Source organism: Rhipicephalus microplus, chromosome 6 (genome assembly GCF_043290135.1).
Source record: "Rhipicephalus microplus isolate Deutch F79 chromosome 6, USDA_Rmic, whole genome shotgun sequence".
Taxonomy (NCBI): Eukaryota; Metazoa; Arthropoda; class Arachnida; order Ixodida; family Ixodidae; genus Rhipicephalus; species Rhipicephalus microplus.
The window spans coordinates 43,073,522-43,093,656 of NC_134705.1; positions in this window are offsets into that span (position 1 = coordinate 43,073,522).

The window sequence follows — 20,135 nt, forward strand, 5'->3', positions numbered from 1 at the left end:
AGCAGCGTATATTATTCTGCTGATTTATTGAAGACCAGTGCAACAAAGCGGTGAAATATGCTCAAGAGTATTGCAGTCACCGCGGATAAATCTGGTCAGAACCCTGTAAATAAAATATCCTCTATTGCTGCATCATTAGCAAGTCTACGAGTTAGAACCACGCCATCTCAGTTCCGTGGAAGAGGAGTGGTGCTGCTTTATATAAAACAAGTTTAATTTTCCTAGAACTGCTTTCCTGTAGAATCGGAGAAGTGGTTTTTGCAGTCCTGTCTCATCATAAAAAGACAAACACGACGATAAGTATGTATTGATAAATGAACAAAACAGAAGTTGTGAATGGCAAATGGACCTTTATTACATGTGGCTGATGAGGAGCAACGTGGCAAACATAAGAATGCAAATGAAAAGTGTTCATCAATCAAACATATGCAACCTACACACTCTAAAAATAAAGTACGAGCTCGGAGGACATGATAAATAAGATTTAGGAAGTAGACACCATAGCGCGCCTAATGCAGTGTAGCTGCACGCATTCACTGCTGTTTTTGTGCTTTTGTATACAGTCGTGCGAACTCTGCAATGCATTGATAATACGGAAGATTCTAGGAGGCCTTTTCTCTGTGTTCTTCTGTCGGCAGCTGGTCCCCTGCACAAAAGAGGCAAGAAATAATATTGGAAAAAACGTAATAGCTTGGATACAAAAGCCGCATTTTTCTTTAATTCTAGCTGTGCACACATTCATTAGTATGTCTCACGTTCAAGAACAGACAAGGTTGAAGTATTGAGCTTTGACTATGTTGACACATGTTTGGCTCAGGCACTTGGGCAGCTGACCAGGCATATGGGTATATAATTTCATTATCTAATTGCACGAATCAGTGCCATAGCCAGCAATTCTTCTTCGGGGAGTAGGAATGGGGTTAAATTAAAAAAACAGTCACATTATGTATCTGCTGTATTTATATTTCATATGTTTGCGTTTTCATACGACACTCGACGCACTTTTGCGTACATGCATGTTTCACAGAGCATGGTCATCTGCTTGATCCCCTAAATATGTACTTGGTTGTCCATTGGTTTTGTGAGCTTCATAGACACTGTATATAGAAGCTATGTTTCATGCGTAGTAGCTACAGCAGCACGCACATTGCGCCCAATGTATTGTGTTGTGCTTTTCTTAAACTGTCTTTAACAGTAATCTGACCGAAGCAGGAAAACAAATAAAAAAAAACGCAGGAGAACTTGCCTTCTCATTGGTACAGATGGTCGTCTAACGGAGGTGTGCTTCGTCGTAAATTTCGGCTAGGACAGCAAAGGTTCACCGGAGAGGAAGCCACTCTAAAGTACGGTGAACCCAGCGCATCAAAAGTTTGCTATGCCGCTTGCTTGTCAAGCTTTCGCACCACGCCTGAACTGATGCGGTGTGCGAGCTCCATGAAAACACTTCAAAGCACTGGAATCCGCAGTAAGTCATGGAACACTCGCACGAAGAGTATACGCACACCCGAAGGCAGGTAATCCACTGGCTCATGCACGGAGCGCAACACATCACGGCACTGGTGAGTGCTCCTCTTGACACCACGCCCGCTTGTCCCGGTGCCACAGTAGCCGTTGCTGAACCGTTCGAAGACAGCTCCGTAGTAAACGCGCACCGTCATTGTCGAAAAAACGCGGCAGTGGCAGCCTATTTGATCGAGAAACTCCGTCAAAGTGAGACGGGCTCCGCCATGGACGCGATGCTGGCGCAAATATTTCACTCGAGGGACGATTCAAGGTAGCTCGATCGCTTCCTTGACAATCTCGAGGAAACGCTCAAGATTTTTGCAAGTGAAGGAAGCGTTTCAAGTGAAGGGCGCTTTGTGAATGAAAAAACGCCACTTAAGGAGCGTTTCGAGTGAAGGGTCGAGTGGAGGAGCGGTCGTGAATTCGGGCCTTAGAATACATATCAAAGATCAATATTTAGATTATCATGATGTAATGAAGGACTCAATCTATTTCATAGAGCTCTGAGCTAACCATATCATTTTTTCAATACATTTTAAGCTTCAACCCCTATGAGAGAGACACTTCCGGTGTCCTTAGCTGCCGTTCAAAGGTCACTGAACAGTCGCTGAAAACGTGAAGAAAGGGCGCATTATTCTTTCTCGAAGTTTTCCCATCTTTTTGGCACATTAGTAGTGAGTTTACCTGACGTTGATATGTGGCGTTTAGCGTCCCAAAACCACCATATGATTATGAGAGACCCCGAGTGGAGGGCTCTGAAAATTTCGACCACCTGGGGTTCTTTACCGTGCATGCAAATCTGAGCACACGGGCCTAAAACATTTCCGCCTCCAACGGAAATGCAGCCACCACAGCTGAGATTCAATCCAGCGACGTGCGGGTCGGCAGCCGAGTGCCTTAGCCACTAGACCACCGCGGCGGGGTGAGTTTATCTGACGTCATGAAATGAGGTCTTAGTTGTTCGATATACGAGAGATATCCGTTGTAAATTGTCACTTCCCTTCTTTACCCTGCAGTCGCATGCCCGTGCTGCCTTGTCTCGTCTGTCTATTGCAAGCGGTGATCTCATTTCGCTTTGTCAGTTACGTTTGCGACAGCGCAAGTGGAGAAAGCAGCGTGAGGCCGAAAAGCGCATATCCGGAATGGCTCAACGCTTAGTTGTGACATGAAACGTGTTTTATGAAGAAATAACTGGTGAGAAAGTAGCGCTTGTAGTAAGCGCAGCAAATGCCAGAAAGAAAATAATATATTGTCTTTGAACTCGATGTGGTTCAATCACCCTTCAAGGGACGTAATGCAGCTGTCGTGCCCACGTTCATATGAAGAGTCCTTGAAGTTTATCGAAACTATGCATTATGCAAATGCGTGTGATGGAACATAGTGTAGCTTGTCTTGATGTCTAAAAGGCAATGGTAGTTCCGACGGCTTATTGTTAGACCGTAAACAGCGCACACCGGTTGAAAGTATGGCATGAAACAAAATGCATAAACAACTATTCTGCGTGTATTTTTGTTTGTTGTGTCTTGACACTCTTCGAAGGTTTTCGTCAACGCAATAAGGCTCCCATTTATGTTCGAAAGATGGCATCAATCCAAGCATATTCTATCTAATGGTGTGCGACTGCTAGGGACGAGCGTGAATGAAGTAGAAGGGAAAAGAACCCGTGTCTTCATCGCGAAAAGTACAGACATGATAGCATCGCTCCACGTGCAGTGATAGACTCGCCTGGTGGATTCCCTGCTGAACAGTTGTGTCGTGCGTAATCTACAGGCACCCCATAGCTCTCGCCGATTGATGCCCCATCCTCGTGCGCCTTCGACCATGCCTCCGCGTGTTTCCCATCTATCCTTTCTGCACTCTTGAGCGGCGAGTGTTCCGTCTTGTTCATTTTTCTATTTGTATTACCAATAAATGCGAAGCATTTCTTAGTGAACCTCGGTGACTTTGAGCGTATCTATCTATCTATCTATCTATCTATCTATCTATCTATCTATCTATCTATCTATCTATCTATCTATCTATCTATCTATCTATCTATCTATCTATCTATCTATCTAACCGGTTACAACTTTTAGCTCTCCTGGCTGTTTCAATATTGGTATCGATAACAAACTTAGTAATGCATAGGATGACTGTATGACAAGCATATTTGAGTAGTCATAACATGAAATATATGACATGTATGTCATGAATGTCATGATTCACATTTTAAGGTCCAGCTGCTCTTGCGGTGATTTCGTTCACATGACATGTTGGAAAACTGGCATGGTATGACATGACTGCGTCGCGAACAAAAGCGACAGGCCCTAACATGAGATATATAGCATGCGTGTCATGTAACAACATGGCTACATGCCACGCTCATGATGCGCTGACGGCCGTTTCGCTAGCTTCACTTATACCAAATTTGGTATTGCGGGACGTGAATGAATGACGAAGGTATGAGACTCGGACATACATGATAAATATGAGATGCGTGTTATGTAACAACATGACTACGGCCTATGCTCATGATGCCCTCGCGGCGCTTTCGCTAACTTCACATATGCCAAATTTGGTATGGCGTGACGTCAATGGCGTGACATCAATAGGATATAATAGGGTTCAGTGAGGTTAGGAGGACAGATGAGGCCTATACGGTGCTACAGAATGGGCACGTCCTTTGCTATCGGGGCATGGTTGATAGAAGAGAACTGGTAGTAGGATTCATTATTCACAGAAACATAGCTGCCAACATACAGAAATACTATAGCATTATCGAATGGTGGTAGGTGTCGTAATTAAACTCAACAAGAGATACAAAACGAAGGTGGTACAGGCTTACGCACCTACAACGAGCCATGATGATACTTCAGTAGAAAGCTTCTATGAAGACGTGGAATCGGCAATACGTAAGGTATAAACAAGTATATCATACTGATGAGAAACTTTTTAATGCAAAAGTAGGGAAGAAGCAGGCTAGATACCAGGCAGTAGGAGATTATCCCCCGTATTCAAAAACGCTCCTCGACTCGACCCTTCACTTGAAACGCTACTTGAGTGGCGTTTTCCCATTCACAAACCGCCCTTCACTTGAAACGCTTCCCTCACTTGAGGAAATCCCGAGCGTTTCTTCGAGATTGTCAAGGAAGCGATCAAGCTACCTTGAAGCGTCCCTCGAGTGACGTTTCTGCGCCAACATCGCGTCCATGGTGGAGCCCGTCTCGCTTTGACAGCGTTTATCGATCTATTTGGCTGCCACCACCGCCGCGTTCTTTCAACAGTGAAGGTGCACGTTCCCTACGGAGCTGTCTAGTAACGGTTCGACAACGGCTCTGTGGCGCCGGGAGAGGCGGGCGTGGTGTCAAGCGGAGCGCGCACCAGTGCCGTGATGTGTTGTGTTTCATGCATGAGCCAGAAGATTACCTGCCTTCGGGCGTGCGTATACTCGTCATGTGACTGCTCCAAGATTTACTGCGGATGCCAGTGCTTTCAAGTGGTTCGATGAAGCTTGCACACCACACCATTTCAAGCGTGGTGCGAAAGCTTGAAAAATAGGCTGAGAGAAAACGTAATAGCAAACTTTCGATAAGCTGCATTCACCATACTCCTGAGCGGCTTTCTCTCCGGTGAATCTTTGCTATCCTAGCCGAAATATACGGCGAAGCACGCTTTTGTTAGATCATGGTCTGTATCTACGAGAAGGTAAGTTCTTCTTTTTCTTCCTTTTTTTGGTTCATTTTCCCGCTGCTCAGGCCAGATCACTATTAAAGACAGTTTAGGAAGAACAAAACACAATGCAATTGGGCCCAATAAGTGTGCTGTTGTTGCTACTACGCGTGAAACATAGCTTCAATACATAGTGTCTATGCAGCTCACAATACCACTGAACAACCACACCCAGCTTTAGGGAATCAAGCAGAGGTTCGTGTTTTGTGAAACATGCACGTACGCAAGAATGCATGGAGCGTCGCATAAAAACGGAAACATACGAAATAGAAATGCAGCAGATACATTATAAGAATGTTTTTTTTTTTTTATGGTTGAACCCGCCCCCTTTCGAAGAGATATTGCTGACTACGCCATTGATTTGACCAGGCATATGGTTATCGAATTGCATAACCATATGCCTGGTGAGCTGGCCAAGTGCCTGAGCTAAACATGTGTCAAAATAGACAAAGCTTAATAACTCAACCATGTCGGTTCTTTAACGCAAGAAATAAATTGAATCAGTGCATCTATCTATTACTATTACATTTTTCCAATATTATGTCTTGCCTCTTTTGTGCAGGGGCCAGACTGCCGACGGAAGAACACAGAGGAAAGGTTTCCTCTGTGTTCACGACAGTATACAAAAAGACAAAATCACGACAATTTGCACGACAGTATACAAAAAGACAAAATCTGCAGTAAATGCGTGCAGCTGCACTGCATAAGATCCACTATGGTGCCTACTTCCTCGATCTTATTTATGATGTCTTACAATCTCGAAATTTATTTCGACAGTGTGTCAGCTGCATATGCTTGATTAATGCACCCTTTGCAGTTCCACGCTTGTGTTTGCCACATGGCTCTTCATCAGAAAAATGTAATAAAGGTTTATCTTGGCATTCGTAATTTCTACTTTGTTCACTTTTAATACATAATTATCGTCACGTTTGTTTTTTCAGGATGAGACAGAATCACAAAATCCTCTTCTCAGGTTCTACAGGAGAGCAGTTCTACAAAAATCAAGCTTGTTTTACATACACCAGCACCACTCCCCTTCCACGAAACTGAGATGGCGTGGTTCCAGCGTGTAGGCATGCTAATGTTGCAACAAAGAAGATATTTTATTTACAGGGGTTTGACCATATATATATGCGATGTCTCCAATACTCTTGAGCATTTTTTTACCACTTTGTTGCACTGGTCTTCGATATTTTTATTTTTATTTTATTTTATTCATACTGTTAGCTTACATGCCAAAACAGGAGTTGCTCATCTGGGCACTGTGGAACATCTCACAATTTGACACAAAGAAAGCAAAAGCAATGCAAAAAATAAATAAAAAATCCAACATTCAATGCGCACCCTGCAGCATAACACGGCAGAACACAGGTGAGCAAGTGAATGCCTTATCACAGCTCCGTTCAACATTTGAAACGCACATTCAAAATCTTTACCATTGCTACACAGTACAACGTCATTCCGTAACCTATTCAATGTGTCAATAGCGGATACAATAAAAGAATTCTTGAACATTTTTGTGTTATGCTTCAGAGGTTTAAGGTGTTTGGTGTGCTTTCTCCGCTAATGCGACGTGTCTAGTGTGAAACTTTTCGTTATCTCTGTTTTGTAGATACCGTGGAATGTCTGAAAAAAAGAATTTCATGCTGTTGATATTCATTCTTTCGTGTAATCTAAGAATATCAGGCCTAGTTCTTAGACTTGTTACGGACTGCGTTCTACGGTAGGAATTGAAAATGAATCTTAAGGCTCTATTTTGAACCTGTTCACATGTAGCGATATTATTTTGGGTATATGGCTTCCATATCGGGCATGCATATTCCAGCAACGGAAGTACTGTGGTTTTATTTGCTATAAGTTTTACTTCAGGTGTCGCGTCACCAAGCCTCCGACAGCGCATCCAAAGCTTTTTTTGCGATTTATCACAGATATAATCTATATGGTGGTTCCAGTGCAAGCTATCTGTGACGTAGACACCCAGGTATTTATATTCTGACACACGGCAGAGTGGTTCGTCATTTATGACGTAACGAAATAAGAGAGGCTTGGTTTTTCTTGCAATCGGCATATAAACTGTTTTGCTTGGGTTCAACACCATTTGCCATTTTTTGCACCAAGAGCCTATCATGCCCAGATGTTCAATAAGCTTTTCCTGGTCGTACTTCAATTCTGCCTTTGAATAGAAGACTGTGTCATCAGCACAGGGCTTAATAAAACATCGGGCGAGAAGCCGCTGTTAATATCTATAATATATAGTAAGAAAAGCAGTGGCCCTATGACAAAGCCCTGCGGAACTCCTGAACCTACCGACTTGCTCGTGCTGTTTGTGCCCCTAATGCAAACCACTTGCTCTCTGTTTATCAAATAAGCCACTATCCAATTTATGAGCTCATCATTCTGCAGGATCGTGCTAAGTTTATGCAGCAATTTTGGATGTGGTATTTTGTCGAATGCTTTTCTGAAATCAAGAAAAATAATGTCAACTTGCCCTCTGTCATCTAAGATTTGACTAATGAAATGTGAAACCTTGGTGAGAATTGTCACTGTCGAGAAAGCTCACCTGAAACCATGTTGTTGTTCTACCATTAGTTTGTGCTCTTCGAGAAATTCTGTTAAAAGCTTAGTACATGCTCCAGTGTTTTACAGCACGTGCTTGTCAAAGACACTGGCCTTTAGTTGTTTACACAGTCTTTAGCACCTCCTTTATGAATCGGTATGACCTTAGCACATTTCCAGTCATTAGGAATCTGTCCATCACGCAAAGATTTGTTAAATATATCAGTGAGATAATAAGAGCACCATTCAGCATACCTTTTCAAAAAAATTTTCGATATGCCATCTGAGCCAGTTGATTTCTTTTCATCAAGGTTCAGAAGAAGGTTTCAAATGCCTTCTTTTGTAACGACAATATGAGAGATTGGCGAAGCAGGACAACCTAGACTGAATTCCGGCATTATACCGTCATCGTCCGTAAATACCGATTTGAAATAATCATTAAAAGTACACGCTAACTGAAAACTATCGGTAACAGTGCCGGTTTCCTTAGCCAAATACACAGTATTTGATTTTTCTTTCGATAAATATCACCAAAATTTCTGCGGTGCTGTTTTAATAAACTGCGTTAAAGATTCATTCATGTATCGCTTCTTTGCGTCAGCCAACTCAGCTCTGAACGACAAAGAGAGCGCCGTGATGTCAGCGGATCTGGGACTTTGTTTACTACTTTTTCGTTTTGTCCGCATGCGCCTTAGTTGTCATTTCATGTGAATAATTTTTCGCGAAACCCATGGATTCATTCTTTGAACTTTTTTTTTGGTCAGGTATGTAACGTTTTATTATTATGTGTACAGTTTCTTTAAAACTTTTCCACGCATCATCAACCGTTGAACTATCACATACAGCAATGCGCTCAAAATCTTCATAATCAATGTCGAAAAAGTCTAGAATTGAAACATCATCAGCTCTAGAGTAATTGGGCACCAGTACAGACTTTGTGGCTTGCGCTTCATGACGCATGCCCAATAGCTGAAGAATCACCATACTGTGATCTGAAATACCGTCCATCACCTCACAAGTGCACTTTTGTTCAGCCAGTGATGGACTCAAAAATACAAGATCAAGTAAAGAGCCACCCTTTTCGTGTACTCGTGTGCACTCCTGAACAACTTGAACCATACTGAGCGAGAACACACCATCAAGGAGAGCTCGGGATGGTAATACATCAACCTGACCCGCTTTATACTCCACCCATTTAATATGCGGAAGATTAAAGTCACCAGCCATTACAATTTTTCTTTTTGAATTCTGAAATTTGCTGTGTAAGAAGTCATTGAAAGCTAGCATGTAGTCTTCCAAAGAACCAGGAGGACGATACACTGCAACGAATGTGAACGAACTGCCGTATAAAGTCATGTCACATGCAATACATTCAATTTCAGGTGGCGAAGAACGTTCTGTGCACTCAGTTGATCTTTTACAGATAATCGCAACATCACCACCCCTAGATCCGCGATCTCTACGATAAGCTATATAGTTTGGAGGAAGAAACTCGCAGTTTTCAATGCATTCATTCAACCAAGTCTCAGTAACAATGAGTACATCTGGTTCATACTCGAGCAAAACACTTTCAAAGGCTGAAATTTTATTCAAGACGCTGCGCGCGTTCAGATTAATAACCGTCACTGCATCAGGAGTAGTGCCCACGTTCCTGGATTTTCATGTGGTTTGAAGATTATCAGCAACTAAGCATGGCTTCCGTGAAATGGTGTTTTCGTCCCAGAAATGTGCATCCCTGTTCACGTAAAGTTTGTCATGAACAAGGTGCACGCGCACACCGCTTCGTTTTTCTTCTTTTGCACTCTCCCAAAGGCGCTTGCGACAATCAGCAGAGCAAAATACTTTGCTTTTTGACGACACTTTCTCCGAGGTTCAGTGAACCACCATGGTCGGTTTTAAGACAGAAAAGCGCCAAAAGTCAAAAGCGCCTTAAATTTTATCATTTTCAAAAGAATAAATCATCTTTTAAAAACTATGTACTGCCGAATTTCTAGAATGAAGCACAGAAACCACGATTATTTTCAAGAGGTATTCCCGGAAATCATATTCTACAAATAAAAGCCAAAACAAAAGTGCAAAGGTCATTCCTGCATTACCGATTGTGCTTCTGAGCTTGCAGATAAAGGAGACGGGACAAAAATTTCAAGATGGGGCCGCTGTGTGAAATTGGAGACAAAAGCTACAGAGATTCAAAGGTTACGGCTATTCGAATCTGTCATATTAGAGCATCCATAAATGCAGGGCGAAAAGAAGATGGGAAAAATAACTGCTTACTCAGGCATCCTTGGAAGATTGAAATGTTAAAATTGAAACACAAAAACACAAACACGCATTATTAACAGATTATATATGCTACTCATTGAAAAAACAACAACTTTAAAATGATGTTTTTGCCATTAGTTGAAGAAATGCACACGATCGCTTTTCTTAATTTGCATAGCAGTGTAGTTCCAACGCTCAGCCACGAGTGCACCATGCCTACTTTTTAACGCTACCCAGCGTCTCTCATAATCAACGCTACTTTAGTGTAACCTTGAATAGATGTTGCGAGCATTGTCTTCCAAAATTTCTGTTATATGCAAAGGAACAACTACGAAAGTGCCACGTTGAAATTCGCAGTAAATGAGAAAAATGGACATTGCACAGTCCCCTGAAATCAGGGACTGTTCACGTACTGCCACAGCGAAAACGAATTCACGCACATGTAATCTTTGTCGGAGGTGAATTCTAAAAGCACACCAATGTGATGTGATATAAAGTAGAAATTATTCACTCCACCACATTACACGTTCGGTGGCTACACTAGTGCTGAGAAGGCTCTCAGCAAAGCGAAAGTAAACAAAGCAACAAACCATATGCTCTGCTTCCTGCCATCACTCACGTAGTTCATTAGTCACCCCAGCGAAAGCAGGGTCTCAAACACCCACTCAGACACTACCGTAAATATAAACTGCAATTATTAGACGCACACGGGACGAAATAAACTAAGCATGTTCCGCAGCAGACGAAACGCCATCAGCTGCTGCCTGGGCGCCGCTGTTGCCAGACTTGAAACAGGGGTTTCGCTAACTCTAAAGGCTCAAGACTTAGGGAAACCATGCTACCACTCTAATTGCATGTATTTTGCTGTAATGTCAATTTATAAAAGAAGAATGAGTAAGAAAAGCGTTCATTTATTATACAAAGATAGGCATTTCTTACCCGCAATTGCGAATACTCTCGTTATCAGGCGCTTTTCTCGGCCCATACAGTTCACTCAAGTGGAGAGAGCATTTCCGAGGACTCCCTTGGCGAAGGAAGTGTCGAGGAGCGTTCATGAAATGCAGCGGCTCCTTGAGTGGAGGAGCACGCTCCGCCTTGACTTCGTGAAGTCGAGGGGAGCCCTTGAGGGAAGGAACGTTTGTGAATACGGGCCTATATGGCATTAGTTAATTTCCTCCTCCTTGACTAGCTTCAACACTAGCTAAGGAGGGAAGATGTTTGAGGTTCGGAATCGGTCACCTCGATGACTCGAGTGCACGGTGGCTGCGTGAAGGAAGAGCCGTAGTCCGGTGAAGAGACGCTTTATTGCAGCCTCAGGCGACTGCCCGAGTCCAAGCCCGAACCTCCGCTCTCATTTCAAATTCAAACATCCTCTTTTCAACCCTTGGTCTAACAAAGAGTCTTCACAAAAACCAATCACACGTGTGGGCTCGCATTGCCACAACCAATTGCAGAAACGCTTTCATAATAGACACTGCATTGGTAAAAACCACGTTACCAAATACAATAGGCAAAGGGATAGGTTCTCCGCGTGTGACACTCTCTCCCATGCCAGGCCGTGCTGCCTCTGTCGGCCGACCTCCGTCAGTGGCCGTTCTCACGCTCGAGCCCCGTCGGCTCTCTCATTAAATGTTGCTTCGTAGAAGCGTCCTTAAGAGCGGTGGGTACACCGTTGGGCTCCGTGCGCTTACCAGGTGTGCATGCGACAGCGAGGCGCCCCGACATCCTAACAACAACGGGGGAGACTATGGTCGTTTCCCTGCCGCCATTATGTCTCGGTCAGCCAATGGTCGCGTCCCCGTGTCATTCTCAATGACACGCGTGCCTGCCAACAATGGCTTAAACTCAGATGGTGGCGCCTGACCTGCCTCATGCCAGACGGTTTTCCGAGTAAGCTTTCCCCTTCTAATTCCGAACAGGGGCGACCTTGACTGGTCTGCTTGGGAGCCGTGAGAACGATTTTCTTTCCCGCGCTCGGGTCTTCCGCGTTCACCTTCGCGGAACTGATCAGCTTCCTTAGTTGACGGGTCGGGAACTGGCTACGCGCACTACATCAGCCGCATTAATTGCGCTGCACTCCACATGCTGGTAATTGGTGCATCATACTAACTCCTCCCCCCTCAAGAGTGTTACTGGATACTCTATGTCCAGTAACGCATTACAAAAACAAAAAAAATCACTCAAAATAAACTTACTCTCGGTGCACGCACATGCGTGAACCGATTATCACTTCCATCTCAACAAGAGAACTTTCGCAGCTTTGTGCGAAATAGACACCAACATATATACATAATGCCCTAAAATAGTCCTCCGACAGAAAGCACTCTCGTAATGCACGACACTGAATAATGCACTTAGGATAAAGTCCACTGCACTAGTCAGTTCGCATTAGCTTGGCACAGGGCACACGCACCGTGGATAGTCTGGCGGCATATTGTCTTTTAAATTCCCGACACCACACGGTCATTGTCCCAAAACGGCAGACCCACTCCATGCGCCCTCCAGGCCCCGCATAAAACACTCAAAGAGATCGACGGACCGAGCGCTATAGGTATACCTCTCTGAATGAATCGCACCAAGACGAAAATTTATAATGAACTTCACAAGTACTACCCTATTTTATCTGCAAAATTATTCCTACATAACACATATAATACAGCTAAAACAGTATTACCACTTGAAGGCAAGATCAAACCTCAACAACAAAAATAACAGAAAACATGCCTCGTACAAAAAAACAAGACATTTTCACATGACACCGGAGCTATTAGTCTCTTGGACCCACTTAACATCACGCATAACACGTAAACATGCGATGCAAACTCCTGTAAAGTCATTCAATTCACAGAAACTACTTCAGTAGCTACACTACAACAACAACGAAAAAAAACAGCTATATGAAACAGACAAAACATCCTATTGCCCCTAAACAGTCACAATTACTCATTTAAATGATCATCTGAGACGCGAAAGAGCATCAGCCGCCTCGGTCAAAGCGCCCTAATTACTAACCATTTTGGTTTCCCATTCGCCTCTCGTTCAACTGTGGACGCCTGCTGTTTTGACTGGTTGAGCCTCTCACTGAAGATCGCGACTGATCATGCGCATTCACCTATCGTTTGGGAGAGGCAACCTCTAATTGCCGTTTCCGATGCGTTTGTAGCCAAACAAAAAGCTTCGCTGGGGTTGGTTGCCGTCAACTCAGAAACCAATGCGAAGGCCTCTAACTCAATCAATCGCTACCTGTGTCTCTACGTTGCACGGCAGCGTGTTCAACACTCTCGAACTGCCGTAACTGACAAATAGCCGACTTTTCACTAAAAGTCTTTCACCATGTCACCACTCTTCGGTAACACGCCATACCTAAACACTAAAAAAAAGAAAGCGCAAAACTAGTTACTGAAATGACTTCTCTCCGTGGCGATTGCATAAAGAAATTGTTTCAAAACTAAAGACAGACAACGCAGAACAAAAATACCTTCAAAAAAATCCGGTAGTTATATCCTTCCAAGAACTTACGGCTCCACTTCACTCTTGAGCCGCACACGTGACGGTCCCATCATGACAACCTTTTCTTTTGAACGGGGAATACGCCAGACATAGAGCCGCCTCGTTCTACCGCCGAAACACAAGGCCATACGCTTTTTGGCAAAGTATGCGCTAACGCGCTTCCTCATCTTTCCTGACGTCTTACCACCGCAAGAGTCGTTGTGTGTTAACACTTTGTCTCGGCACGCCTTTCGTTTCACTGAATGGCATGGCTGCTTCCGGTCTAACTGCTTTCTATCAGTTTTCTTGACGTGCGACCCCTTTTTCACCTGATGCCGCACATCAGCCAGTGGCTCATCACGTTTCTGCTCTCCATAGAGAGGATTTCCATCGAATGAACCAAGCCTCTCGATGTCCACAATAGCACATTACACCGCATATTTGAGAGTTTTGAACTCCCCATGCTCTACAAGGGAAGCGGACCTAATTGTTTGCGGCTCCCCTGTTCGGCCTTCCTGTTTCTTCACTGTGCGCTGCACGGCGTTAGCGCTAAGGTTAGAATTTCGAGGCACTTGATCTCGCTTCCTCCTCGTTGAATACTGCTCCTGTCTAATCTCCCGCTTTACACAGTTCACCCTCGCATCGCGCTCTTTTAGACAATTCAGTTGCTTTTGCCGTTGGTGACAGAGGCATTCGTAATCCTTCGGTGTAAGCAAAACGGATACACTCGAACCCAACTGATCGGTAACCGCGCATCGCCATTTCACCGGTTCCAGCAACACTTCCTGGTGAGACTGGGAGTCTGAGTGGTACCCACACTAGGCGTGCGGTCACACCCTGCCCAAAGGCTTCTGTTAGTCTTATTGTGCTACAACTTTGATCCACAATTTCAGTGGACACTTCATTAGCCCGTACCACAGTGATATCCGCGCCTGAGTCAACGCGTGCGAAACAGGGCTTGTTTCCCACGAAAATCTCAATCTGCGGATCCCGCATCAGCGAGTTTTTCACGACCGCAGACTGCCGCGACGGTGTGGCTCAGCTCTCAAATGATCGTTTCTTCTGGGGAGCCATGCATAAAGCTTCGGCTTTACTAGTGGCAGTTTCACATGACAGCTCGCAATCTTTTTGAAGGTGACCCCATTTTCCACAGCCAAAACACCATCCTGATTTGGGGCTGAAATTGGCTCTAGCATAGGGTTTCCATCGCAGCTCATAATTAAAAATTCCTTATTCTGCACCGCGGTAACTGCTCTGTCTGCAGTCGAGGCTTTCTTCAAAGTTGGCGGCCAACTCCGTAATATCCTTGGGCCTCAACCAGCCCTTCACTTCCTGCTGAAGCACGAGTGTGTGGAGCTCACTTGGCATTAACTGCTTGAGTGTATCAGCGATTAGTAACTCCCTAAGATCTTCAAACGACTCCACCTCTCTACTTTTCAATTAGTAGGTGAACACAGTCTCCAGGCGAGCCATCACTTGGCTCCAAGCCTCGTGTGCCTCTCTTTTTATTTCCAAGAACATTCGGCGGTACTCACTCGGAGTCATCCGTAGCTCCTTTAGAACTCTTGATTTAAAATCTGAGTACGCCATCGCCTCCGCTTCGGATTGATTGGCAACGAATGTTCGCATCTTGTCACTTAGAAATGGCAATAGAATCGTGCCCTGAATATCCTCAGGTATGTTCAATGCCGCAAAAAGAGCGTCCACGTTTTTGAACCAGGCGGAAACCATAGGCTCATCAGTGGGCATGGTAGCAAGGACTGCCTTTAGATCCTTCGCGTACCGTCCGATACTGGATTGCTGGTTCCGGTTTTCCTGTTCCTCCGATAAGGGACGCGCCGATCTCATCTTTTTTAGCTCAAGCTTGAGCTTCAGCGCTTCAATTTCAAGCTTCAGTTCTCTGGTGCGATTCGATTCACTAACGGCGTCCCCTTCTATCACATCTCTATCTGAGTCCGCCATCTCCCAGAGAGTGCCTGAACGCAAGTGCATTCAGTAAAAACAAATTTGGGGGCCCCGAGAGAGTACAAAGCAGGTCTCACCTTGCAGTGATGCGTCGCCCGATGCCCTTGACAGTTGGATCTGCGTCCGCCTCGTCGCCAACGCTAGCTGGGACGACCAGTTCCAATGCAGCAGGTCTCCGCCCGATCACCTCTGTCGCTGACTCCGTCTGTCACATCGACTGCCCTGCTGCTCTGCTCCTGAAGAAGCACAATGCAGCACCTCCTCGGTAGGACCGTCACTCAACGACGACCTTTGGCTCTGCTCTCGTTCAGTGACGCGCAGTGCTCCATTGCTGCCGAACTCCAGGCTCCAACTTTGACCGGCAGGCTCGTACCGAATGTCAATGCTGCTTCTCGCAGCGCAACACCAAGTCTCGAAGTGGTGAGCGTCTTCTCAGGTTCCCGGACTTCAGCGCTTTGCTCGCTGCGGGCTCTCCACATCCTGTCGACTGCGCTAGTTAATTTCCTCCTCCTCGACTAGCTTCAACACTAGCTAAGGAGGGAAGATGTTTGCGGTTCGGAATGGGTCCCCTCGATGACTCGAGTGCACGGTGGCAGCGCGAAAGAAGAGCCGTAGTCCGGTGAAGAGACGCTTTATTTCAGCCTCAGGCGACTGCCCGAGTCCAAGCCCGAACCTCCGCTCTCATTTCAAATTCAAACATCCTCTTTTCAACCCTTGGTCTAACAAAGAGTCTTCACAAAAACCAATCACACGTGTGGGCTCGCATTGCCACAACCAATTGCAGAAACGCTTTCATAATAGACACTGCATTGGTAAAAACCACGTTACCAAATACAATACGCAAAGGGATAGGTTCTCCGCATGTGACACTCTCTCCCATGCCAGGCCGTGCTGCCTCTCTCGGCCGACTTTCATCGGTGGCCATTCTCACGCTCGAGCCCCGTCGGCTCTCTCATTAAATGTTGCTTCGTAGAAGCGTCCTTAAGAGCGGTGGGTACACCGTTCGGCTCCGTGCGCTTACTAGGTGTGCATGCGACAGCGAGGCGCCCCGACATCCTAACAACAGCTGGGGAGATTATGGTCGTTTCCCTGCCGCCACTATGTCTCGGTCAGCCAAGTGGTCGCGTCCCTGTGTCATTCTCAGTGACACGCGTGCCTGCCAACATTCGCTTAAACTCAGACGGTTTCGCCTGACCTGCCTCATGCCAGACGCTTTTCCGAGTAAGCTTTCCCCTTCTAATCCCGAACGGAGGTGACCTTAACTACTCTGCTTGTGAGCAGTGAGAAAGAAGAAGTCTCTTTTCTTTTCCGCGCTCGGGTCTTCCGCGTTCACCTTCGCGGAACCAATCAGCTTCCTTAGTTGACGGGTCGGGAACTGGCTACGTGCTCTATATCAGCCGCATTAATTGTGCTGCACCCCACATGCTGGTAATTGGTGCGTCATACTAACTGCATCGGTACTAGAAATGCCAGAGGAGAGCTACTTCTAGAATTCACAAAACGCAATAATTTACAGATTTGGAATACCTTCTACCGAAAACGAGGAAACCGTCAGTGAACATGGAGGAGCCCTAATGTCGAAAATAAGAACGAAATAGACTTTATAGTGAGTGCACACCAAGGCATCGTGCAGGATGTGGAAGTGATTGGCCAGGTACGATGAAGTGACCATAGAATGATACGGTCTCGAATTCGCTTAGACTTGAAGAAGGAACGACAGAAACTGATACGCAACAAACCAATCATTGAGCTAGCCCTGAGAGGGAAAGCACAGAAATTCAGAGTCTCGCTTGAGAACAGGCACTCGGCTTTTATTGAGGAAACCAACCTTATCGTAGATACAGTGAATGATAATCAGACGAGTATCATTACGGAGTGTGCAGTGGAAGGTGGAGGCACGGTAGTTAGACTGGACACTGGAGAGCTTTCTCAGGAAACGAGGTATCTCATTAAGAAGCGTCAAAGCATGAAGGTCTCAAGTACAACAGACAAAATAGAACTGGCATAGATTTCAAAGTTGGTTAATGAGCGTGAGGTATCCGATGTAAGAAGGTATAACATGGAGAGAATTTCAAACACGCTCTGAAAAACGGAGTAAGGGTCAAAGATTTGAAGAGGAATCCTGACTGCATCGCCTCCATCACCGATCCAGATTCTTTTCGCGAACATGTGTGTAATCATTTTACATCGCACTAATCGCTCTAACTTCACTGATGTTTGTAGCTGCAGCTGTACCATTCACCTAGTTTCACACTTCTCTTTGGTTCTCTTTAATTTTTGCTGTACCCACCATTGTCTTGCAATTTATATTGGTGAACGCCTTTGTACGGCTGGCAGTATATGTGTTTAGAAAATGCGTGTGTATATTGTTTTTTATTGCCATTGTTCTCCCAGTTCTTGTTATTCTCCCAGTTTTTGTTGCTCAGTTGCACCGCCGTTGCTGCTCACTTGAATTCTATACCTACGCCCTCCGAATTACTTTATTGTGTTTCGTTCATGTACCTTGAATGTCTTGTTATTCAAGCTTTCTGCATATCGGGAAACATTCGCGTATTACATTTGTTTGAGTGTCAGTGACTAGACACGCTTTGTCACGATGTTGTGTTATTTTCTGTGTATTGCATGTTATTGATGACCACCCTATTACTCTTTGAAGTTTGTACCCCCCTTACTCAATGCTCTCGTTGAGCTTGTAAGGTATCATAACTAAATAAATAAAAAGAAACTTGGGATAGGTAAAAATTGGGTGTATGCACTAAGAGACAAAAAGGCAAAATAACTACTAATATGGATAGGATAGTTAAAATAGCGGAGGAGTTTCAGAGAGATCTGTGCAGTAGCCGGGACAACCACGACCTTCATACTATAATAAGTAGCAGTAACCCAGATGACACCCCACCAGTAATGATAGAAGAAGTCAGGAAAGCCTTGGAGAGCATGGAAATAGGCAAAGCTGTTGGCGAGAATTAAGTAACATCAGATCTGCTAAAAGATGGTGTCTCCTGACGGGGAGAGTACCAGAGTCTTAGAAGAATGCTGATATCATCTTAACACATAAGAAAGAAGATGACAAGGACTTGAAGAATTACCGGCCGCTCAGCTTGCTCTCCGTAGTACACAAGCTATTCCGAAAGGTAATTGCTAACAGGGTTAAGAAAACAATAGAATTCAATCAACTGAATTAACAAGCAGGATTTCGAACAGGCTACTCAACAATCGACCACATTCATACTATAAATCAGGTAACACAGAACTGCTCAGAATATAGCCAACCACTATACATAGCCTTGATAGATTATCAGAAGGCGTTTGATTCAGTAAAAATATCAGCAGTCATGCAGACACTGTGGATTCAGGGCGTCTGTGAAGCATGTATAAAAATGCTGGAGGAAATCACAGGTGATCAACAGCTACCATAGTGTTTCATAAAGTAAGCAACTGAATACCAATAAAAAAAGGGTATAAGGCAGGACGACACAATCTCCCCAATGCTTTTTACCGGGTACTTACAGGAGGTTTTCAGAGGCCTATGGGAACAGTTAGGAATGAGAGTTAATGAAGAGTACTTTAGTAACCTGCGCTTCGCTGATGACATTGCATTGCTGAATAATTCAGGGGACTAATTGCAACTCATGATTACGGAGTTAGACAAGGAGATCAGAAGGATGGGTCTTAAAATTATTCTGCAGAAAACAAATGTGCAACAATCTCGGAAGAGAGCAGCACTTCGAGATAGGTAATAGTCCACTTCGAGTTGTAAAAGACTATGTGTACTTACGGCACGTATCAACCGCGGAGCGTAACCACGAGATCGAAGTAACTAGAAGAATAAGAATGGGGTGGGACACATTTGGCTTGCACTCACAAATATGACAGGTATATAGCCCCTATCCTTTAAGAGGGAAGTATATAATAGCTGTATCTTGCTGGTACTGAGCTACGGAGCAGAAACCTGGACACTTACAAAAGCGCTTTAGCTTAAATTGAGGACGACTCAGCTGACAGTGGAAAGAAAAATGGTAGGTGTAACTTTAATTGACAAGGAGAGAGCATAGTGGATTAGAGAACAAACGGGGGTTAAGGATATCATAGTTGAAATCAAAAAGAGGAAACGGAGAAGGTCCGGGCATGTAGCGCGTAGACAAGATAACCGCTGGTAATTGAGGGTAGTTGACTGGATTCCCAGGGAAGGCCAGCGGTTTAGGGGGAGACAGAAGGTTAGGTGGGCAGATAAGATTAAGAAATTCGTAGGTATAAATTGGCAGCAGCAAGCACATGACCGGGCTAACTGGCGGATTCTGGGAGAGGCTTTGTCCTGCAGTGGACGTATTCAGGCTGATGATGATGATGATGTTGATGACGTCGATGGAGTACGAAGGTATGTGACTGTTGCAAACATGATAATCATAAGATGCTTGTCATGTGAGAACACTACTACAAGCCACAGTCAAGGCGCCATTATTGCCCCGCCGCAGTGGTCAAGTGGCTAAAGTACTCGACTGCTGACCCGCAGGGCGCGGACTCAAATCCCGGCTGCGGCGGCTGCATTTCCGATGGAGGCGGAAATGTTGTAGGCCCTTGTGCTCAGATTTGGGTGCACGTTAAACAACCCCAGTTGGTCGAAATTGCCGGAGCCCTCCACTACGGCGTCT